The sequence below is a fragment of the Penaeus monodon genome, chromosome 44 (genome assembly GCF_015228065.2).
Source record: "Penaeus monodon isolate SGIC_2016 chromosome 44, NSTDA_Pmon_1, whole genome shotgun sequence".
NCBI lineage: Eukaryota > Metazoa > Arthropoda > Malacostraca > Decapoda > Penaeidae > Penaeus > Penaeus monodon.
This window is the reverse complement of record NC_051429.1, coordinates 325,100-347,854: the sequence shown is the minus strand read 5'-3', so window position 1 is coordinate 347,854 and position 22,755 is coordinate 325,100.

The window sequence follows — 22,755 nt, the reverse complement described above, 5'->3', positions numbered from 1 at the left end:
GTGAAAAGGGGATGTGTAACTCGGGGACAAACAAAAGGGCGTTTGATGAGGAAAAAAAATGGGGAAATCCCTGCCGCGCTTTTTTTTTCAATTTACCCGGGGGGGCTCTGGGGCAACGATAGTTCCTTCAAAAATTTAACACTCCAAAATTTTTCATTTCAAGCATTTCCCTTTATCACGATGTTTACCCAAAAATGTAGGGCACCAATTTTAAATTTCAAAAAGCATCATCCATCTATAAAAAAGTCGAGCAATCCAGGTGAAAGAACAATTTCAAAAATAAGGAAAAAAAAACTGTTCAAGTTCCCATTTTTGGGTTTTAAGCAATCTGAAGTTTTTTGAACCCGCCCCTTTCGAATTCGTTTATCAAGGGGAAAGGGGTGACAGCAACATAGTTTTTAATAGACGAACAAAAAGAGATTTAGTATCGAATTGTTTTTCTCTACACGGATATCAACTACTTTCACCCGCGAGAATTTTTACCAAGGCACCAGTGCAAGTTACCCCGTGGTTTTTTTGGGCCCGACATCATCACCCGTCTTAAAACAGAAAAAAAAATACACTCACGTAAAATATTTTATTTTAATTTGCAAGTAATGAAAACTTTATTATTTCCCCATGTGGACAGTGGAATAAAAAAGTATCTTTAACCCAAATTTACTATATAAAAACGATTTACCATATACTACCCAGATCCCGTAAATATATATATATATATATATAATATAATAATATATAATTTATAAAAAATATAGATATATATATATATATATAATATAATTAAAATATCACCAAAACTGAAATACAGAAAAAAAACACCCAACATCAAACAGAGATATAAAGATTTTTCTAACTATAAAGTTTTCCTTTATCCTGGTCATATTTTTTTTTTTTAAAAGAGATGAAGAGCATCTATGATCAGGGGACAGTAACAAACATTTTAGCAACAACAAAAATCAGGTACTCTTTTTTATATACTCGATGGGGAAAAGGGAAAATGGGCGAAGCCCCAGCCCAGCTAAAGAAGGCAATTTATAGCAATTTTTGATAAGACTCCCCTCTTTCATAATTGACACTAGATGGACTTCAATAAAATTCTAAGAGGCCCCAATAATGGGGAACAGGAATGCATTTTTTTAAACCATCACCCCTCCCAATTCTTCGTGGTGAAGTGTAGATATTCCCGGTTGTGTGAGTTTTTCAAGAGGAAAAAAAGGTGAGTTCCCCTTCCAACTTCCCATATAACTTCTTTAGGTTCAGCCTTAAATCCCCAGAAAAGGAAAGGCTGAAGATTTTAAAAATGCTGGTCATGTGAAAATGTCCTCTGCTTTAATATTTGCCCCACAAGTTGGGGTAATTGAGATTATTTTGGGCAAATATGAGCCCCCCCCGGGTCAGAAAAAAAAATCATAATTTAAAAAAAAATCAAAATCTTTCATTTTAGAACCCTTTAAAAATGTTAACGTGTTTTGGCGATAATTTAGAAGTGGGGTTTTGGGGGGATCCGTGCTACATCTGTTATTTAATACCTGTAGATTCTGGAGATGTTATTTTTCCTTTCCCAAAAAAAACACTGAGGGGGGTCAAGCATTTTCATAATTGAGTGGGCCCCCGGGAAAGTTTTAAAAGTTGATAAGAAAGTTTCATTGGTGGCACGTAAAACATATATAACGAAAAATCCCCTAAAAAAATTTTTGCCGAGTCGAGACGTTCAAGGCGAGGTCCCTTTAACAGGATTTGTTTATGAAGGTTGATGACAGATCCCTTTTGATATAAGTGGTTTTAAAATACTTAACTCCCTTTAATTTAATTTTTTCAAATTTTCACAAATCATCACGCAAAAATTCCCCACTAAAGTCATGCAGGGACAGTGGACACAAAGGGGGTTTACACTGCACCCAAATTTTTAATTCCGCCCCACTGTCTTTTAAGTTTTGTCCCCTAAAACACTACCGAAATTTCCCTTTAAAAAGGACATGATGAAAACAGACCTATCACCCAGTGGGAAAGAGGGCTTTACATGGGAGGGTACAAAAATAATAGTGTTTTCAGAGGGGAAAAATTATTTAAAATCCTTCCCGTGGGTTTTCTCCCCAAATTTCAGCATGGGGAAAATTTTTTGAGTGATAGTTTCCCTTTAGGTTAGAACATTTCCCTAACCCTTTTCACGGGAATTTTTAGGAATGTGTTGATCTTTTTTCATTTATTAAAATAGACCTTTGCAATGTGATCCATCCGTTTCCCCTTATCACAAAAATTTACACGGTTTTTTTAAACAAACATCATTAAAAATATAGGCATCCACTATCAGAAAATCGAGTCCCGTTTTGGTGAGAGAACAATTTCAAGAACATGGGAAAATTTAAAGTTCAAATTCCATTTTTAAATTTAAAGCACGCTTCTGAATTTCTTTTTTGTAGACGCTTCCGTATTCATTTATCAAGATAGAGGCAGACAGAAAATAGTTTTTTTACAGCACAAAAAAGGGGTTAATGTACCAAAAATTTAGGCTCTACCCCTCTCTTTCTCTTTACAAAGGGGTGGTTTATAAAAATCACTATCTTTTTTAGTGATAAAAAAATAACTTTTATAGTGAGAGTTTTCAAACCCCTTTTTTCAGTTTTAAAAGTCACCAGTGTTCCCTTGGGCCCGAAATTAAAACCATATTTACTAAAAGTAATAGCACAAGTTTAAAGGGAAAGCGAATTGGGTAGGGAAAACGATCTTAAACCACACCGGGGGGAGTTGAATAGAATGAGACCGGTTTTGTAGCTTGAGCTTATTACATCACCCCCGGGGTGAAAGGGTGTGGGCCCCTTTTTACAATGATAAAAAAAAAAAAAAAAAACAAAAAATGCGGGAAAAGACTTAAAAAACAACCCCCAGAACAAGAATATATACAAACCCCTTCGAATAAAACTGTCAGGGAAATGGATGTTTCATAATTAACCCCGGGTTTTGATTATACCTCCGTCATAAATACATGATATACTAAAGTATATCATGTATTTATGACGAAGGTATAATCGTTACCGGTTTAAAAAAAAAAAAAAAAAAAAAAAAAAAAAAAAAAAATTGTATTGTGATCCGTCATAATCTTTCTTTTAATTAAACCCAAATATGATCATTGGGGAAAAACACAAATATGTGGTAAAATATGTACTGTAGGAGGGCCGCATTAAAGTGGGCATGAAAAAACACTTACCCCCCCCCAAAAAAAAAATAATATATATATAAAATAATTTAAAAAAAAAAGGGAAAAAAGAAAAAAAAAAAAAGCAAAAAAAAAAAGAATTTTTAAGGGGGGGAGTTAATTTTAGCATAGTGCAAAAACCCGAATTATCATGAATATTTTATTGATTTAACGAATTTCACAGGAGTTAAAGAAAAAACTCAAATGAAAAAAATGTAAAACAAAACAAAAAGTATTGGAATCGACCCATCCCAAAATCTCGGGTTGGGATTTCGTGTGCATGCCCCAAAAAAAACCCAGAAATGTTATCATACGATCGATATTCGATATTATATAAATTTTATTTTTAAAACGCCCTCACATCTTATTTCCCCAACAGCACTCTTTTGCACCGCAGGGTACGACAACGGGTCTAGCTACGCCCCAAAAAACGTTGGGTTTGAATTTCGAGGGCGCGCCCCTTTAAAAAATTTGTATAATATTTGAGTAGCTCGTCTTTTTACCCCAGATTTTTCAGGTTTTAAATGGGCCCCAAGCAACGCGAATCTAGCCCGAAAGTTTTTTTTTTTGTTTTACATATGAAAAAAAAAAAATGCAATACAGTGCATCAGTATAAACAAAAAAATATATAAAAGATCAAGTATTGGGTCATTGGATCTCAGATTGACAGGGGGGCACACAACACCACACACACCCAACCCCACACACCACACACACACAAAACACACACACACGCACACACACACACACACACACACACACACACAATGCTGGAAGATTTGAAAGATGACAACAGACTAAACATCTAAGGATGAAGGAAAAATTTTAAGGTTTCCCGCTTCGGGGGGGAAGCGACAGAGCATAAATCGATTCGCGTGCATTGGGGAAAAGCGCCACACACAAAACACACACAACCACACACACACACACCAAACACACACACACACACACAAACCACACAAACACACCCCCAACACACACACACACAAACACACACACAAACCCCCACACACAAACACAAACACACACCCAAAAACAACCCAACATACAGAAAACACACACACAAAACACACAAAGGGACGGGTATTTTATTGCCTGATTGCCAAAGAGAGGGGAAACCCCTTGCCCCACACAAATGTATGCACACACAAACAGGGGACACCCTTCACGTCCAAGCTGAGGGTGAGCCCACCCTTGTTATAAAAACAGAATTTTAATTTTTATAGATAAATTGAGGGTCCTTGCATTTTTATTTATTGAGGTAAACAGCATTTTTTTGAGATCCGGTAGGTTGAAATTTTACAGTATTTATGACGAAAGGTTTTTAATGAAAACCCTTTTTAAAAAAAAAAAAAAAAAAAAAAAAAATTTGTATTGTGATTATTTTAATTTCTTAATTCACCAAAAATGATACTGGAAGAGACCCCACCTATTTTTGGTTATATAAACTGTAGGAGTTTCCCATCAAAGGGTCACAGAATGTAAATGACCACAAAAAAAAAAAAAATCTAATGAGGGAGTAATTTTGCATTTTCTTTTCACCCATGGCAATGACAGGCCCCCAAGGATTCTAAAAGAAATGGATTTCGAATATGTTTCAAAAAGCGAATTACATGAATACTTTTTTGATTTAACGAAAACCCCCAGGAGTTGAAAAAAAAATTTAAATAAAAAAAATTTGTATAAAAAAAAATTTTGGACGTCGATCCGAAAAATCCGTGTTGGGATTGGGGGAGTGCTATGCCCACCAAAAACCCCCAAATCTGTTTTTCCTAAAAATCCAATATTCGATTTTTTAAAGAATTTTAATTTTGGGCACGCCTAAATCACTTTTTCCCCCTTTTTATCTAGATTTTTTAGGTTAAATGGGAAAAAGCCCAAAGCGATTATACCCGAAAAATTTTGTATTATATATAATTTTAAAATATATAATATATATATATATATAATTTTCTATATATATTATAATATATATATATTAAAATATGAAAAAAAAATGCAATCAATAAATCAAATAAACAAAAAAAATTATAAAAAAATCAAAATTTTTGTGTCATTGGATCTAGATTTAAGGTTAGGTTTATTTATATGGGAAATTTGGGAAATATTTAGCATTGGGGCGTAAGCAAGGGGAGCGTCCATTAAACTCCCTTTTTCACGCACAGAACAGTCTTACAAAAGGGTCTTGGACATAGCAAGAAGGATGTTTGGCGGTTTTACAGCAGACGAAGGATGCCCCCCGCAGTTCAATGACGCTTGAAAGAAACCCGCGAAAGATCGATTAACGTGAATTTAAACTCATTTCACAACAACATTCAGCACACAGGAGAAAAGGGAAAAAGAGAGAGAAGATAGTTTATTGAAATGTTTCATACTACCTGTCATTGAGAAAGCTCATTGCACACACACACACACACACGCACACGCAACGCAACGGAAGCACACGCACAAAGCACACGCCCCATGCACACGCGCGCGCACACACACAACCCCAACAACACACAAAAAACACACAAAAACACACAACACACACACACACACACACACAAACACACACACCCACACACACCACACAACATGCACATGCAATGCACAAGCACATTTACACACACACCCAAAAACACCCCAACACATTTTGATCCCCTTTTACCTTTCTTAATTTATCAAGTTTTGGGTCACTTGACAATTTTACATATGTGTGGTTATTATTTCCAAAATGGTTTTTTCATTTGAAGCTGGGAAATTTGAAAAATGACAAAAAGATTGGAACCCTCTAATGACGAAGGAAAAAAAAAAGTTTTCCCCGAAATGGATGTTTTTCAAACCATTTCGGAGTATTTGGGATTCCCCAAAGGGGCAGATATAAACTAATTGACCCAAAAGGAGGCCGCATTAACGTGTCCATGCAATGTACACGTGACCAATTTTTTTTTTTAAAGGGGGGATTAAAATTCCCCCTTTTTTTTTCAACCCCTGGCACAGTACAGGCACCAAGGAATCCCCTAAAAAAGGGTTTTTAATATCTGCAAAACCCAAATTTTTATGGGAAAATTTTATTTTATTTTTAAGAATCCCCAAGGGGTTAAAGATTTAAAAATCAAATAAAAAATTTGGGATTTTATATATATATTATAATATATATATAATAATATATAATATATATATATATTTTATTATATATATATATTATATAAAGTATTTGGAAACGATCGGGGGAGCCTACTAGCCCCGGGGGCCCACCTTCCGGGTAGTACAATGGTAAAGTGCCGGCCTCTATTCCCAGGGGTCGGGGTTCGCGCCCCGCCCAGGCGCGAAGAAGTTTCCAAATTGTCGCCCGGAGGTTACCGCTGTGGCTGGGCACCACAGCGGGTAAGGACTAGGTTCAGCCGAGTCAGCACCATCTGACACACGTGAGCGAGTCGGCATTAGTCGACACAGACCGGGCTCCCCTCATGGCATAGCCCGGGCGAGGCCAACCTTCGCATATCGGACTTATCCTTATCCTTAGATCGCCAGAGCACATCTCCCTAGAAGTCCTGCCGCCGACAGGGAGAAATCTCTGCTCGACGCGGGCAAGGGAGGTAGCCTCTGATTAGCGATCTCACTCCTACTTCAACCTGCAGCCTCACGGTTAGCCGAGGGCACCACCGTTGCCATGGGCGAGAAGTCGTGCACGGTGGCGCCGGACAGGCCACCTTTACCGCTCCCAACCTCCCTCGTTAGCCGAGTGGATCCGCAGCCCGGGCGCGGTGGCCTCGCCGACCCGTGAGTTGGCTCATGCGAAGCGAGTCACCGTTATGCCAGGGCAGCGAACCACCGATGGCGCGAGGCCTCTCTTGCTGACCTTTGTCCTTCTTTCCTCGTCCTATCAGCTATGCCCCCAACTTTTACCCCGCATTTTGGGTTAAGCGCCGACTCTTTTTTCTCTTACTAAATCATCTCTTTGATCCCCCCCTTTATCCTTCCCCTCTCCCATCTTCTTTCCCCCCCGGCAACAGGTATTTTCTCTTAACTTTACCTTACCTTACCTAGACCGGGCTCAGTCTCAGGTCAGACCTCACCCGGTGTGGTTCAGAGATCGCTTTCTAGCCAATTCGCTTTTGCTTTACTTGTGTGCTATTCTATGGTAGTAAATATGGCTTATTTCAGGCCAAGAACACTGAGTGACATTGCACTGGAAAAAGTGGTGAAACTCTCACTAATGAAAGTTACTGATATCACTAATAAAGATAGTGATTGTATGAGACACGGCTTTGTCAAGAGAAAGAGAGGAGTAGAGCCTAAATTTGATACATTACACTCCGTTATTTGTGCTGTACAAAACTATGTTTCTGTCATGCCCTCTATCTTGATAAATGAATACGGAGAGCGTCTACTAAAGCATTCAGAAGCGTGCTTCAAGTCCAAAATGGAATTTGAACATTATTTTCCCATGATTCTTGAAATTGTTCTCTCACCTAAACTGACTCGACTTTCTGATAGATGGATGCCTATATTTTGTAATAGATGTTTGATTAAACCGTGTGAATTTTGTGATAAGTGGACGGATGGATCACATTGCGTAATGTGCTATTTTAATGAATGTAAAAGATCAACACATCCTACATTCCGTGAGAAGTTATGGAAATGTTCTAACCTGAAGAAACTATCACTCACCAATGTTCCCCATGCTGTAATTGAGGAGAAAATCACGGGAAAGATGTTCAATAACTTTTCTCATCTGACAACACTATTACTTGTACCCTACCATGTAAAAGTCTCCTTCCACTGGGTGATAGGTCATGTTATTCGATCATGTCCATTATTGAAGGAATTTCAGGTAGTGTATGATGGACAAAACTTAAAGACAGTGGGGGCGGAATTGAAACTTGGTGCAGTGTCAAAACCTTGTGTCACTGTGCCTGCATGACTTAGTGAGAATGTTTTGCGTGATGAGTGTGAAAACTTGAAGAAATTATTGAAGGAGTTAAGATATCTGAAACAACTTATATCACAAGGATCTGTCATCAACCTTCATAAAACTAAATCCTGATATAACAGGGACGCTCGCTCTTGAACGTCTCGATCTCGGGCAGAAATTTATTAGGGGATATTCGTATATATATGATTACGTGCCACCAAATAGAAACTTTCTTATCAGACTATGTAAACTTTGCCCGGCCACTCGAATTATGAAAATGCTTGACCCCCCTCAGTGTTTCTTTGAAGTAATAAGCACTCTCCAGGATCTACAGGTATTAGAGATAACAGATGTAGCACGGATCACCCACAACCCACTTCTAAATTATCGCCAGAACACGTTAACATCTTTAACGGTTCTACAAATGAAAGATGTTGATTTTTGTTTAAATTATGACTTTTTTTCTGACCTGGCTCATATTTGTCCCAATCTCAATGTACTCAACATTGTGGAGGCTAATATTAAAGCAGAGGGACATCTCACATGACCAGCATGTAAATCTTCAGCCTTTCCATTCTTAAGGGAGTTAAGGCTGACACCTCAAGAAGTTATATGGGAAGTTGGAATGGAACTCACCTATTTTCTCTTGAAAAACTCACACAACCTGGAATATCTACACATTCACCACGAAGATATTGGGAGGGTGATGCGTTAACAAATGCATTCCTGTGTGCCATTATGGAGCCTCTTAGAAATCTTATTGAAGTCCATCTAGTGTCAGAGTATGTAGAGTGGAGTCTTATCAAGCAATTGCTATCAAATTGTCCTTCTTTAGCTAGGCTTAGCGCATTCGACAGTTGGCTATGTCCATCGACGTATATGAAAAGAGTACCTGATTATGTTGTTGCTCAAATGTATTGTGACTGTACCTGATCATAGATGCTCTTCATCTCTATTAAGAAAAAAAATATGACCAGGATGAAGGTAAACATTTATAGTTAGCAAAATCTTTATTATACTGTTTGATTTTAGTGTTTCTTTTCTGTATTTCAGCCTGGTGATATATATATATTTACAGATCTGGATAGTATATGGTCAGTTGTATTTATATAGTAACATTTGGTTAAGATACAACTTTTATTATTCCACATGTCCACATGTGGAATAATAAAAGTGATCATTACTGCCGATAATAATATCAATATTTTACGTGAGTGTATCTTTTTCTGTATTTCAGACTGGTGATGATGTACAGGCCAAAAACACTGAGTAACATTGCACTGGAGACATTGGTGAAATTCTTGCTGGTGAAAGTAGTTGATATCCGTGATAGAGACAACAAATTCGATACATCAATCTCAGTGCTCTCGTACTATTCAAAACTATGTTGCTGTCATCCCTTCTCCCTTGATAAACGAATCGCAAAGCAGTTACTAAAACATTCAGAGTGCTTATACCCCAAATCGGAACTTGAACAGTATTTTCCATTATTTTTTAAATTGTTCTTTCACCTAGATTGACTCGACTTTGTGATAGATGGATGACTACATTTTGTAATTATTGGGTGTCTAGATCTGGTTGTGAATATCGTGATAAATGGAATGCATTGCATGAGAAGATTTGGAGATGTTCAAATTTGAAGGAACTATCGTTGACCAGAGTCCCCCAGGGTGTGATTGAAGGCAGGGATGTTCCACAGTTTTTCTATCTGACGACTTATGCTTGTACCGAGTATACACGAGTCTCCTTTCACTGGGTCATAGGTCACGTTACTCGTCATGTCCAAAATTAAAGGAATTTCATCTAGTTTTGATGGAGAGCAACTTCAGGCTAGTGGGGACAGAATTGCCGACTTGGTCCAGTGTCACAATCTTGTGTCACTGTGCTTGTTTAACTATAATAAGAATATTTATTGGCCGATGAATGTGAAACCTGAAGAATTATTGAAGGAATTAAGGCACCTTAAGCACATATATCACAAGGATCTGTTATTAACACTTTAAAACTAGATGCCGAAAAAACCCGGGCCGCCGGACTAAAAGGGTCTGGGCCTGGGCAGAAACATATAAAAAATTTTGGGTATTTTACACGAAACTCCCATGAACAAAATCACAAATTTAGCCCACCACCCTTCTGAAACTAGGGTAAACTTTTGCCCCACCCATCAAAAGTTAGGGAAACTAAAGGGGGGGGCCCCCCTCGTGTGTTTTTAAAAGCACAAGCACTCCTCCCGAAACCCTAAAAGGTTTTGGAAAAGCCAAAAAATATCAGAGACCCCCCCGAAAACCCTTTCCAAAAAATTTAATTTTGCCAGAAACACTTTAAAAAACTTTTTACGGTTCTAAAGATGGAACGGGGTCCAATTTTTATTTGGTTTTAAGTTTTTTTTTTGACCTGCCCCACACTTCCCCCCAATCCATTTGTGATCGGTTTTTTTGGAAATTTTTAGTAATTAAAGCCCGGGCAATCTCACATGGCACCAAAAACTCTTGGGCCAATCCCTTTTTTTTAAAAGAGAATTAACGCGATGCCAAAAGTAAAAAATTTTATTTTTGTATATGGGGTTTTTGGGAAAAAAAACCCCTTAAACTTTTAACCTACTGAGCCCCCTCATAAACGGGAATCCTACTTTATTCCCCCGGGATAAAAGTTGAAAGGGGGGGGACACAGCAACTGATTACGTTTCTGTGTCCCTATCATAAGCCCCTTAAAAAATCTTACTGAACTTCCCCTTTTGTCATACGTGTAGAGGGGACCCTAATTGAAAAAAGGGGGGTATCAAACTGTCCCTTTTATTATTAAGCAAGCGCATTTGTAACGGGGCTTTGCCCCCCCCCATTTATAGGACAAGAGGGGCCAAAGTTTTTGCTGCTCAATTTTAGGGGTAACTGAATTGATTAAAAACCAATTTTTCATCTATACCAAAAAAAAAATATGATCAGGTTTTAAAGGGGAAAATTTTTTACATTTATAACATTTCAAAAAAATTTTTATTTTATTTTTAAAAAAAGAATAGAAGGGGAAAGAGAATGAATAAAATTTTAAATTTTCCCTTTTATATATTTTTTTTTTTTTATTTATATACATATATATTATTAAAATTTTATAGAAAATTTTATTATATACCTAATTTTAATATAACATATATATATTTTTTAATATATATATTATATATATATTTTTATTTTTTATATATATATTTTTATATTATATAATATATATATTATATATATGTTTTTTACCGGTCGGGTTTAAACCCAATCGGGCCGAAGACGATTTTAACATCTTTTTTAAATTTTTTCCGAGGAGTGATCAGCAAAAACCTCAAATGTTTCCTTTCTACCGTAAACTCGGTGACAGGGGTTAAGGAAAAAATTTTTATTATATTCTTTTTTATTTTTTCCATAATTATAGAACTTTTGGGTTTTAAGATAAAACTTTTATTATTCCACATGTCCACAGTGGTACGTGCCCTTACTCCGGGTTAATAATTTTCATTATCTTAGGGTGAGTTTGCTTTTTTCCATTTTTTCAGTTCGTGATGACGTAATCGACAAGACATTCTTTTGCTGAAACCTTTTTTGGGCCCCCTATGGCATATTCCCGGGGAATACGCATATGGATTCCCAAGCCCAAAAAATTTGGGACAATTTTTATGAGCTAAAAAATTTTTTATTTTTTACTGTAAAAATGTTAATGAAAAACCCTTTTTAAAAACACAACAATATTTTTTAATATTTTTGTTTTTATTGATTATTTTTTTGGGGGACGATTTGTTTGTTGCTTTTTTTTAATTTATATGCTTAATTGAAAATTTTAAAAAATGTTTTAACTAATTTAAAAAATGGGGTAAAAATCCCCAAAATAAAATGTATTTTTTTTAAAATTTTTAAAATTTTCCAATATTATTTACCCCCGGGCACGCCCCCTTTACGGGTAAAAATAAGAAAATTCAACCCTGAAAAAAATTCACTGGGGGAGAAAAAATATTTTTAATCCATTCATAGCCAAATATTTAATTTTGGGATTGTAATATTTTATAAATAAACTCAAAAAAAAGGCACTTTTTATAAATAGGGAAAACTTTGAATAAAAACCCAAATACAGGGTAAGTATAGATCGCCCTAGACTTCGGGTTTAAGCCCCGGGTTGCCCTGCCCGCTTTAACCGGGCCCAGCCCGGGGATCAATGAGTTCGACTCCCTTGGGAATTTGGTATGAAATTAAATTTAACGGCGAAAAAAGTTTTCGAAAGGCACACAAAAAAAAATTTCATAAAAAAAAAATTTTCGGACCATCGACCTGGGGACTCCGGGTTCTAATTTGGGGTCCCCCTTCCCGTTTAACCTGCCAATCCGAGACCCAAAACAACACAAAAAAAATTTTATTTTTATTAATATTTTTTTTAATTTATCGCCCTGACATCCCGGGTCTCTTAATTCAATTCCATAAAATCGAATTTGGGGTTCTTGTGATCAAGATTACGGGGATGGGTGGGTACCCAAACTAACCCTAACCCAGGGGGGGTTTCAGATCGATGGGAAAAACTTTTTGGTTTTTTCACAAATTTTTTAAATTCGATTTTTTTCCCTAAAAACTCTGGGGGGATTTCCTGAAACCCCCCCCCGGGAGGGAAAAATTTTCATAAAAAATGGGGTTTTGCGGGATTTTTCGCCCAAACGGGCAGGGAAGGGGCCCCACGAAAAGCGATTAAAAACCCCCTTAGTCTTTAAGAGCGGGGAAATCTGATATTTTTTTTTAACTTTAAATTTTTTATGGGGTATATTTCAAAAATTTTTGGGGCTTTTTTAATTTGTTTATAAAAATTGGGGGATTCGATCACTTGATCTGGGATTGTAGGTTGAGTGGGCACGGGCCCACGGGGTTTTAAAAACCCGAGTTTCCGGGTTTCAATGGATCTCCCTATTTTTTTTAATATAAATTTTTTTTGGGTTTTAAAAAATGATTTTTTAACACTGATTTGTTTTTTAATTTAAGGCATGTGTGTATTATAATATTTTTTGGTTTACTAGCAATAAAAAAACAGACAAATGTCTCAAAAACATTTTTTACCCCGTAGCTAAAAACCCGTTGTCGGCCCCCTGAAAACGCAAAAGAGCCTGTTTTAGACAGAGAGGGGGTGTTTAATAAAAAATTCATTTTAAAAAAAAAAATTTTAAACGTCTTTATGATCTCAGATTACCAGGTTGGATGGGAATAGGCAGAAAATCATAACCCCTAAATTTTTCAGATCGATTGATCTAATACTTTTTTTATATGATTTTTTTTTGTTGGGTTTAGGGGGGTACTCTTTTCCCCTTGGTATTCTTAATTCAATAAAATTTTAAATAAAAAATGGGGTTTTTGGGCAGTTTGGGAAATCCTTTTTTAAAGTTTCCGTTTTGCCTGTACCTTTGGGAAAAAAAATTTAAATTTTTCTCCCAATTTAAAAAAATTTTTTTTTTGGCCATGTGTATATTCTTTTAACGCGGAAAGTGGGGCCCACATGGGTCTTTCGACCGTGCACGGGCCCCCCTTCGTCAGCAAAACCAACTCTTTTGGACGAAGAAATAATTGACAATGAACACCTGTTGTATAAATCTTTTTTTTTTTTCTGAGTGCTCCATCAACATCCTTTGTGCGACTTTTGTAATGAGTAAACTTTTTTGTGCATGACCCTTCGCCCCATATAAAACAGGGCTACAAATTAGTGTTTCTTGATTTATGTCTGCAAAAATAAAAAGGGCCCTTTCCCGGCCCTTCGTGAGCATAAACAAAATTTCATTTTGACGAAAAAAAAATTTTTTGGGGGTTTGGCAAGGGAACACCTGATCCTGTATCACCCCCCTTTTTTTTTCTTTTTCCCCCCAAAAAGGGTGCTCCTCAAAACCCTTTTGATGCGACATTCTTGTAATGAAAAACCCTTGTTGTGTTGTGCCCTCTCGACCATATTATTCACGGAAACCAAATTTGGGGTTTTGATCTTGCTTATGTCGAAAAAACTCCTAAGTCCCGTCGGTAAAAAGGTTGGAAATTTCCTATGCCCTTTTAACTTTTGCACGACATCGACCAGGGGAACAAGTGATTTTCGTCTTGTTTTTTTAAAACCCACCCCCTTTCCCCTCCCCCTCCTTCCTTTTCCCTTATTCCTTCCTATACCTCTAAATTTTCCAATTCTATTTTTTTTTTTTTTTTCATCTAAAACCCCCCCCCCCCCAAACCCCATAAAAACCCTTGGGATTTACTGTTTAGTGGGGTTTCATATTGGTATTTATCTTATTTTTTTAGATATTTATTTTATAAATGTATGTTTTTTAAAACTTATTTATATATGTATATATTTTTTTAAACCTGATTTTTAAAAAACTGTTTTTGGGATTTTTGAAATTTAAAGGGGAAATTTTCGGTGCAGTTTTTTTTTTATTTTTTTTTGAGATTCCATTGTGCCTGAACGGTGTGATTTATCATTTTTATTATTAATTATTATTATTTTTATTTTTTTTTTTATTAGGTCACGTGGTGCATTAAATTTAAAAAACAGGGGTAATGGGGCCCTTCCCACGGGTCATTGGAACGTGATTTTGGGAAAACCAAAAATTTTAATTAGATTACATCAAAAGATTTTTCAAGTATAAAAAAAAAGATTAATGTTATATCAGTTTCTTTTGGAAAAAAACTGGGGCCCCCCTAAAAACCGAACTCACTCCAAGAGCCCCAAAACATGAAAAACTAAAAATTGAGTACATGCTGTGACCACGGGGGGCTCAGACAAAACCCCTACCTTTAAAAGAAGAAGAAGATATACCCCAGTGGGAAGGATTTTTTGGTTTCCAATTAAAAAATATATAAATATAAAATATATATCTAATATATATTTTACCTAATATATTTTTATTTTATAAATTTATTTTTAAAAATTACTGTGCTTTTTTTTTTCTATTATTTTGCCCTTTATTATTATTAATTAGATGTCAATAAAAATTTTTATTATTATGTCCGTGTTGTGTTTCCCATGTGTATTGTGTAAACGAGGGAACATTTTAATTTGTTTTTTTTTTAAATGATTTTTATTATTAAAAATTAAAGGTTTTTATTTTTAATTATTTATTTTTTTTGGCTGTTTTTCCCCCTTGCCATTTTTTGTGACTCTTGATTTTATTATTTTTTTTAAACGTTAATGGACTGAAAAATCAGTGGTGCCCTTTTAGGGGAATACAAAATTTGGGTTCATTATCATACACCTAAATCCCATATTTTTTTTTTAAAAAACCTAGGTCCCAGCGTGGTTAAATTTTTTCAACCGAAAACCTTTTACTCAACCAATATACACAAGGGAAATTTTAATGAAGGTATTTTGTATTTTTATATTTTTAAATTTTTTAATTATTATTATTATTATTTTATTATTATTATTTTATATTTTTTTACTTTTCAATATTCTTACAATTTTTAAAATTATTTATTTAATTTTTATTTAAATTTATAATAACTTTGACACACAATTTTTAAATCATTTTATGTGTATTTGCATCGTTTTAAAAAAATATGATAACTCGAATTAACAAATTTAAAGAAGGGGGATCAAATGGGTATATTATATTATTTAAAGAAAAAAACAAAAAAATAAAAGTTCCCATAAAAATTTAAAAACATATTTATTTTTTTATTTTTTCTTTATTATTATTTAAAAATTTTTTTTAATTTTTTTTTATTTATAATTTTTTTTAAATTTTTTTAAAGGTAGATAAAAAAAACAAAAATTTTAATCTTTTCTTATCCCTATTATATTTTATATAATTATATATATATAATATATAGTATATTTTTATATTCATATTAAATTATATATATTTTTATATATAACAATTTTTTAAAGGGTTCCCTCTAAGCATCCATTGAATCTTCGACGGGGGGTTTCGGGAAGTTTAAATAAATTTTCACCTGTCACTTTTTAATTTTATTTTTTTTAAAATTTTAAATTTTTTTTTTTTTGATCCCAAAGGTTATGTTTAAAATTTTTACAAAAATAAAACCTTTTATTTTTTGGGCAGGAATAAAAATTATTTTATTTAATCGTTTTTCGTGTCCAAAGCAAAAACCACTGTTTCGAAATCGGGAAATGAATATTTTTCACAAGAAAAAAAACGAATCAAATTTTCCCGGGGTTTTTAATGGAAACCTTATTTATCATGTTTGGGTCTTTCTTTTCATATTTTTTTTTTAAAATTTTTAAATTTAAAATTCTAAGGGTTGAAAATTTTCATTACGGATTAAAGGGGCATAATCTTGGATGAAAAATCGTTAGGGCAGTGTATCCCCTAGCGGGCGATTGTTTTCGGAAAAGGGGTGCTCCGTCATAACACTTTACCCCAAGGCCGTTTACCCAAATTTTGTCGTAGAGCTTTTAAAACCTGAAATAGTACGCTTTCGCTGTAAGAACACACTATGGAGCGACAAAGCGCTAAACGTCATAGGATACGTTATGATCCCTTTTTCCCGGGTTTTGCTAATCGTAAATAAAATTTTAGCCCCCACATATAGCGGTCTGGACTTGTATCATGTTTTAAAAAGTGGGCCCGAAACCCCAATCCTTTAATTACCCAAAAAAAAAATTATGCTTCCATTTGCCCTGTGTTGAATCAAAAAATTATGCAGTTCCTCTCTTCCCCCTGTTTGGGGGTTTTGTCAGGAAACGGGAATTTTTATTCCCCTTTTTATGCAGCATTTTTGTTCAGTTATTAACCAAAACTCTAGACAAAAAACGTCCCGGATACACGTTTTAATTAAACCCTAAAAAGGGAAAATTCCGGGGACAGACTCCCCTTTTTTTTTATTGATTTGGTTCCGGTTTTAACCAAAAAATTTATCTCGTGAGGTTTTCAGAAATATGTCCCCTTGTTAGTGAAAAAACATACTTTTATGATTTTTAGGTAAGTGTAAGTGGGATGTCCAGTGACCACTTCTCGCTCCCGCTGAACTTCCCTTTCCCCCCACGGTCATATATTTTTATAATTTTTATATAAATAATTATATATATATTTTATATATATATATATTTAATTATTTTAAATTTTTTAATTAAAATTTTATATTATACATATATATATTTTATTTTATAATATATATATTATATGGAAAATATAAATTCTAAAAAATCCCATTAAATCATATATATAAATTTTATATATATATATATAATAAAAATATTTTAACCCAATTTTTCTATATTATTAAAATTATACCTAATATCTTATAAAATATATTTATAATATATATATATTGATAATATTTAATATTATATATATTTTATATATTATGTGGTGTGGTTTTTGTGGTGTGAAAGTTCTTAAAAGTAGGGAAAATTTGGGTACCCAAAATTTGCAAATAAAAAACCCCGATCCATTTAAACCCGTGCGAATCCCGAGATTATGCAGATCCCCCCTTTTTTCCCTTTCTTTAGTTTTGGGCAAAAAAGTAATTAATTATCCTTATTTAAAGCAGCAAATTTTTGTTCCCGTCTACTAAGCCCCCCCCAAAAATCTAAAAAAAACCCCTGTCCTTTAATACTATGTTTTAATACTTTTATACAAGTAAATTTTGAAAACAGCTCTCTTTTTTTTTTAATTGATTTCATTACGGTTTTTAACAAAAGATTTTCTGAAAAGTACCCCGTCACCACTTCTCGCTCCGTTGAAAATTCTTTTTCCCCCCCCCGGGCACAAAAACACACAACCACCCACACCACACACCACACAAAACCCAAACCAACATTATAAAATATAATATATATATATATTATTTTGTATATATAAAAAAAATTTTTAGATATACATATATATTTATTATATATATAAAATATTAATATATTTTTTATATAATTTTAATGTATATTTTATATGTGTGGTGTGGTGTGTGTGTGTGTGTGTGTTTTGGGGTGGGGTGTGTTTTGTGTGTGTGTGTGGGGTTTTTTGTGTGTGTGTGTTGCGTGTGTGTAGTTGTGTGGGGGTAAAAATTAAATTTTTCCCGTGTTGCGTGCGTGGGATGGGTTTTTTTTGTGTGGTTTGTACATGCTATACGTTTTTTATTTTATTTTATATATCAATTTTTTTTATTTTCCCCTCTGTAAGTTTGTAATTTTTTTTAGAATTTATGAAATTTTGCAATTTTTTTTTTGTATTAATTTTAAAAATTTTTATTTTATTAATAATTATTTTTTTAATTTTTATTAAAAATTATTATTATAAACACACATTTAAATTTTTCTTATCACACCTTACCTTTACCCACCCCACCCCCACTCCAATTTTTTTTTCCCCCCTTTACAAATAAACCCCCCCCCCTCCCCTCTAAATTTTACCTCATCTCCCCTGGCTGACCCCCACATAACGGAAACCGGGTCCCTCAGGTTCCCTTTTCCCATAAAAACACAAGCAAAATCTGGTGTAAACCAAAAATGGGGGGGAGGGGAGCTCCCTTAAAGGCCCGGCTCTTGGGCTCTTGTCTTTTCTGGGGGTCTTTTGGGGCTTTTTTTTTTTGTTTTTTGTTTTGTTTTCTGGATTTTTTTAAAGGCCCCATATTCCAGGGGGGTTTTCCCTTTTTCGGAACTTGTAATGTTTACCCCAAGTACCCGTCATATTTTTTACCTTGGTTTTTTTTTAAAAAAAAATATTATATATCTTTATATAAAAAGGTAGTTTTTTAAATAAAAATAATTTTAACCTAATATAAATTTTTTCACATCTGAATTTAAATTTATTTTCCCTCCCCACCCCCGCTCATTTTTCTTCTCTCCTCAACAACCCACGGGAAAGGTTTCATCATTTTGGGGACGATGAAAAAAAACAGGGGATTGCATTTCCCATCAAAAAAAGTTTGGATTCCGACCTTTAGACCCGAGAAGATTAGCACATTCTCACCCGATTTTTCCACCAAAACCCCAACCCAGAGAATATTTCACGAAAACCCCGGAAAACTACCAAGGAATTTCACCTTTTTTTCAGGGAAAGGAAAGATTTAGTTTTTAAAATTTTTTAATTATATTGATTTTTTTAATTATAGGGAAAAATTTTATAAATTTAATTTATTTAAAAATAATATTTTATTAAAAATTGAATAATCATAAATTTTATATAATAATATTATCTATCTTTTATTTATAGCCCCCATTTTTTATTAATTTTTCTCTTCAGTTTTAAACTCATAGTGAGAAAAAAAGGGTGGCGATTTTTGGCCCATGTATCCCAGGCAGAAATCAAAAGATTTTAAGGGGAAAAACCCAGGAGGAAAGGAACCCCAGGCCCCTGGGGCACTTACCCGATTTGGGAAACTCCCCAAACCCCAATCGCCCGATTTTTCCGTATTTAAGGGTAGGGTTTTTTGTATCACTCTTGGGTTTTCCCGTTTTTTCACAACCTGGCAAAGACGGAATCTCCATTTTTTAAAATGCTTTTTTAACATACATGGGAGGGAACTGACCTTCCCAAAACTTCATTTCGATTTCGTCATCAGATTCTTGAAGACTTTGACTGTGAGGCCGAGTTCTCAACAATTTTCTTATGATACTTGGTCGTCAAAATTACACTTTTTTACTTTTTGTAATTTTTGTGCAGTACATTCTTTTGGGACCGAAATCCAAAGGTCGCTCCGATCATTTGGGGTTTCCCCTTTTTCGTTTCAGGGGTTTTCCCTAAAACTGGTTTTGAATTTTTTCGGGGGTTCGAAAGCCAGAAATCTTCCCATTGAAGACATACCCCCCTTTGGGGGAGGTGGGGCCCCTTCGCTTTGAAAAAGTTGAATGACGAATTTTTTTTCTTGTAACCTCAAAGGGGGTTGGTGGAAAAATTTTCCCCCGTTGTCGGGAAAAGACTGTAGTGAGGAATCCATTATGGCATCATTTTATTTGCGGTTTTTGATGGGCAACAAATATTCCCTGATTTCCGAGATTCTGAAATCCTTTTAATACGGCAATCAGGCGATTAGGTATTTTTGAGATCCAAATCCCGGGGTTTAAACGCCCCAGGGAAACTTGGGGCCCCTCCTGGGGGTTTTCCCCAAAACGTTTATTTTTGCCCAGATTTCATCGCGTCGGTTATTTCCCCTATCCGTTTCAAATGAAAAAATAATAATAAAAATAAAAAATTTATAATAAAAAATAATAATTTCATTATATAAAAAAATTTTACAAAGGGAATATATTATAAATCAATCAATTAAAAAAATATACAATAACAAATTAATTTGTAAATACATATATTCTGACGAAGTTGGGTTTAAGTTCTTTGGGAATAGTCGCAGGTTTTTTGGGGAAATACATCTTCCCCATTTTTTGTAGGTAAATCGGTGGAATGTGCGCAATCTTCTTCAATTTTGAAGGTCGAATTCTTAAAAAATTGTTGATGGGAACAATCTCCCTGTTTTATTTATCCCTAAACCCAAAAAATCTACCTTTCCCCGGGGGTTTTCTGAGGGGGAAGAGAAAAAAAGGGGGTGGGGGGGGTGGGAAATAAATTTTAAATTCAAATAGTATAAATAAATATATATATATACATATTTATAATATATATAATATTAAATATATATATAATAAATATATATATATAAAATTTTGGTGGGTGTTTTGTGTGTGTTGTGTGTTGTGTTTTGTGTGGTTTGTGTTTTAATAATTTAATTTTTTAAATGGGTAAAAATACCAGGGTAAAAATGATGGGTACTACAGGGTCAAAATTTACAAGTTTTGAAATATGGAAAACCTAGAATATAGGCCGTAAAAAATAAAAAGCAGCAACAAACCCCAAAACAACAACAAAAAAACCCCAAACAAAAAAAAACAAGACAAGGCCCCCAAAAACCAGAAGCCCAAAGCCCTAGAGAAAAAGGTACCCTCCTTTCCCCCTTTCTGGTAACACCTTTTTTCGCCCTTTTGTTTTTACTAGGGAAAGGGCCCCGAGGGGGAGGAGAATCCCCGGACCCTGGTCCGGGTTTGGTGAGGGGCACCCCCTTAGATGAGGGGAAGTTTGGGGGAGGGAGGTAAGGTTTAAGTGAAGTTTAGGGGAAGGGGTGTGATAAGATTTAAAAGGGAAAAGTTTTTGTTTTGATAATGAAATGTTGAAAAAAGTGAAATTAGGGTTTAGGGGAGGGGGATTAAGGTGTTTTTAAGATGAAAGGGAAAAGTGTGTGTTTATAATAATAATAATAATAATAATAATATAGTTATTATATAATTACTAGTTTTAAAATATTAATAAAAATAAGCCCAATATAATTATCTAATAAAAATTACAAAACTTACAGAAAGGAAAAAAAAAATATATATATTTTAAAAAATAATAACAACCCAACGTAGGGCATTTCAAACCCCACGCACCAAAAAAAGCAGGGGAGCACGCCCCACGACACATTCTCTCTCTCTTTTCCTCTCTTCCTCTCTCTCCCCCTCCCCCTCCCCTATTATATTTTTATATTTATTTTATATATAATATATATATATATATATATATATATATATATATATATATGACCGGGGAGGAAGAGAAGCTCAGACAGGAGCGAGAAGTTGTCAATGGTACATGCACTTACACTTACGCTCATCATAGAAGTATGTCTTTCAGTAATAGTAGACGTGTGTCTACAACATTACGAGGTACAGTCTATGGTTATACCGTAATCAAATCAGATAAAACACAAGAGAGACTGTATTGGAATTTACTTTTATGAGTATTGAACATAGTATTCTGGACAGTGTTTGTCTAGAGTTTTGGCTTAGTAGACTGAACGAAGTGCTGCATAATAAGGATATAATTACGTTTCCTGACGAACTCAAGCAGTGGAAAGAAGAGGAACTGCATAATCTCTTGATTCAACACAGGTCAGTGGATCGCGTATATTTTTTGTTAATATAAAGGATATCGAGTTTCGCCTATTTTTAAAGAATAAGTTACAAGTCCAGACCACTGTATGTGGAGACTATGTATAGTGATGATTATGCAACCAGAAAAAGCGTCATAATTGTAACCTATGATGTTCAGCGTTTTGTCGACTCTATAGTGTGTTCTTACGGAGAACGCGATACCATACTATGTTTTATGCTCTACGACAAATTAAGAGTACAACGGCCTTAGAGTAACGTGTTACGACTGGAGTTCCTCTGTAGGAAAACCGTCTGCAGCTACAAAGATAAACTGCGTAACGATTCTAATTTCAAGATAATGCCCATCTCAATCCGTAATGGAATAATCAACTACTTAGATATACAGAAAATTGAAAATAAATATGAGAGAAAAACAATCATGATAAATAAGGTTTCCATTAAACCCATGGAAAATGTAGATTCGGTTAATTCTTGTGAAACTATATCATTCCTGATTACAGAAACAGTGTTGTGCTGGTGGACACGAAGAACGATTAAGTGAAAATAATTATTATTCCTGACCGTGTCAGAAGATTCAATGGATGCTATAGAGGAACAGTTAATGATACTGTGGTAAAAAAAATAATAATAATAAATAAATAAAAAAAAGAAGGGGAAGAAAAAAATTGGCCATAGTTGGTATATGAAGAAAAAAGATGAACTAGCATAGGCAACAATTTGAGTATAAGTAATCACAATGAAAAATAAATAAATATATAGAGTGATTGTAAGACTTTAAAAAAGACAAATATCTTGA